Source organism: Grammomys surdaster, unplaced genomic scaffold (assembly GCF_004785775.1).
Source record: "Grammomys surdaster isolate TR1022 unplaced genomic scaffold, NIH_TR_1.0 125979, whole genome shotgun sequence".
NCBI classification, from domain to species: Eukaryota; Metazoa; Chordata; class Mammalia; order Rodentia; family Muridae; genus Grammomys; species Grammomys surdaster.
In genome coordinates this window covers 1,577,260-1,580,118 of record NW_021620795.1, presented here as the reverse complement: position 1 = coordinate 1,580,118, position 2,859 = coordinate 1,577,260, and positions in this window count along the sequence as shown.

Here is a 2,859-nt window from a genome sequence, read left to right as displayed (position 1 = left end):
GAGTCAGAGTACAGGCTCTGCCTCTCATTTGGAGGAAATAAAACAGCCTGTGTCCCCATTTCATTGCTAACCTGACTTCAAGTTCTACTTCTCAGACACACTCAGGAAAATTATCTTGGGCATGAGGACACTGTGGAGGTTCAGCCTGCTGTCCCCGAGGACAGCTGGGCTTGACACAGTGGAGACAACATAGCCAAGAGTGAACAGGTCATGTTAACTACCTGTTGTTCAAATCCTTGTTTGTATAAGGGGCCAGGAAACCACGTAGCTCATCCCTCTCACTGTCTCATCTGTCTGAGGGATCAGCTTCTCCACCTTCTTCATGTGCTGCTCCTGCTCAGTGAGGAGGGAGGGTGCAGATGATGCCGAAGAAACCATGCAGAGTCTCAAGAAGCCTGAGGGAGAGGGAATGCTGGGATCCAGTAATGCCAAGAAAGAGCAGGGAGGGAAAACTCGAGCTGGGGCCCCTAAGCCATGTCCCTGTCCCCAACCACCATGGGGATGCATGTGCCTCACTCCCTACTGTAGGCTCCTTAGCCATGGAGAGCAGAAACTGGCCAGCCAGGAAGACTTAGTGGACAAAGTCTGATGTGATAGAGGTAAGTCCTGAAGTTCTTTGTTCTTCCCAACACCAAGCTCTGACATGTATATCTGAATGTCTGAGACCTTCGTACATCCAAACCCTAACCTTAGAGAGACACATCCTTAATTTCTCTGTTCCTTCTGCTGGCCTGCTTTGCAACTCAGAATGAAATTAAGGGGCAACCAGAAAACAGATGTACCTTTGTCAGTTCCTGACTTTGCCAAATGATCTATCAGAAATCCTTGACCTGGGTCTGCTCTCTAGGAAGAAAGGGAAGCAGGAGAGGCCTTTCCCTTCCCAGTCTCTCAGCTGCAGAGCCCCACTGCAGGAAGATCTAGATCAAACTCCACCTAACCTCAGCAAGTTCTCCTGCTTCCCCCCCCTCCCTCCCTCCCTCCCTCCCTCCCTCCCTCCCTCCCTCCCTCCCTCCCTCCTTTTCTCCCTCCCTCCCTCTCTACCTACCTACCTCCCTGCTTCCCTCCCTCCCTCCTCCCCTCCCTCCCTCCATCCCTCCTTCCTTTTCTTCCTCCCTCCCTCCAAGGACTCACTGTGCCTTTTCTAGAACCATCTGTTTCTTCTTGTTGTACATTGAGATTGAAGGACAGCTTGCTTCTGCTTCTCTCTGGTCTCTCTAAGCCCTCCAATCTCTCTCCCACCTAGACTCCTCAATCTTGTCAAAATGTTTATGGCCAAAACCTATAGGCACTGACTGAAGGCCTAGGGCAGTTGCTGTTGCCACAACACAGATGACATCACAGAGAGTTCCAAGGAATCTCTAGGATACAATAGAATGTCCGGAGGACAGACAGTCAGGGTCTCCTCCACCAGACCACACCCACCCACCCACCTCAATCACCAGAAGCCAGGATGCCCCTCCTGAGAGCAGACTTCCCAGTGACCCATTCCTCTACCCCATTCCAAAGCCAGGGACCCCTCTGCTTCATTACAATGTGTCTACTACTTCATAGAAGACTCACTTGCCAAGCATAGTCCAGGAATGACTCTTTTCCTCATGTCCTTTATTCAGTCATATGAGAAATACAAATTTCTAGGAAATTAGGTCAGGATGATGGGGAGGAATTATCAGTCCCCTGAAGTGAGCAGCACCTTGGGTAGATCCACAGGGCTGTGTGGAGGTGGTGGGTGATTGGGGGTGTCCTGTCAGAACAGAGATGAGTTCCATAGGCAATGAGGAAAATTTCCCAAGCTGCTTCAGCAGAACACATTCCAGCCATCACGATGTTAACAAAGGGGTGATCAACCATTGACAGGAAAGCCTGGAGATAGTAAGGCCTGGGGCTCTCTGGATCAGCCCTCAGAAACTACGAGCAAGCACTCGTAAGAGGAGTCATGGCCCATTCCTGAACACAAGTTTGAGGAAAGATGACTGTCTAGTGAGAAGTCAGACACAGCTATGTAAGGGCATTCTCAGTGGGAAAATCTAACATGTCCCCAGCATGGGAAGAATATGTGGTATGTCACTGCTACTTTACCCAGAGCTACACCAAAGCCAGATTCCTGGATAAGGTGCTTTTCAAGGACAGGTACATGCCCTTATGGTAAGAGGAGTAGCCTGAGCCAACCTCAAGGGCAGCAAATCAGGAGCTGTAGAACCTGCCCCCCCCCACCCCAACCTGGCTTGAAACAAGTATAGTTATAAGCAAAAGTTCCCCAAGTCTCCCAGAACCTTAACAAATCAGAAAGGCACCTACACACTTGGAGATAGAGTGATGCAATCAAGAGAAAGAAAGGTAAAAGTTGTCCACTCCTCCCCTAACAGGCTTAAACTGACCCTGCAGAGTCCACACCTCTGTCTTCCATCCCGATGTGTGGTGGACCCCTGCATGCAGGTTCTCTGCTCTTTGCTGTCGCATATTATTTGAGTCTGGTATATCATTTTTTTGTGAATCACAGACCCTTACAAGGAAAGGTGACACACCCAGCTTTATATACAGTACCCACTGGAACATGAGAAGGGAAGGGAGAGGGCACAAGAGAATAGATTATTAAGGCGCCTTCTCCCTAGAGCTTTACCAGCACCCCACTTCACCCTTTTAAGTTACTGACAGCCCTGCAATAAAGAGCTGGAGCATATTAAGCCTGGATTGCCAATGCATCACAGAGCTAATGTACTGCACCCTACGCCTCCTGTGCCCTTCCTGACCCTATCCTCTATGAGAGATGGTTGAACTGTGTCTTTCCCGTGTTGAAGCCCCAATCCAATAAAGGGGAACATGAACTTCATTTGGGACTAGGGTTCTTTAGAGCCACGGTTG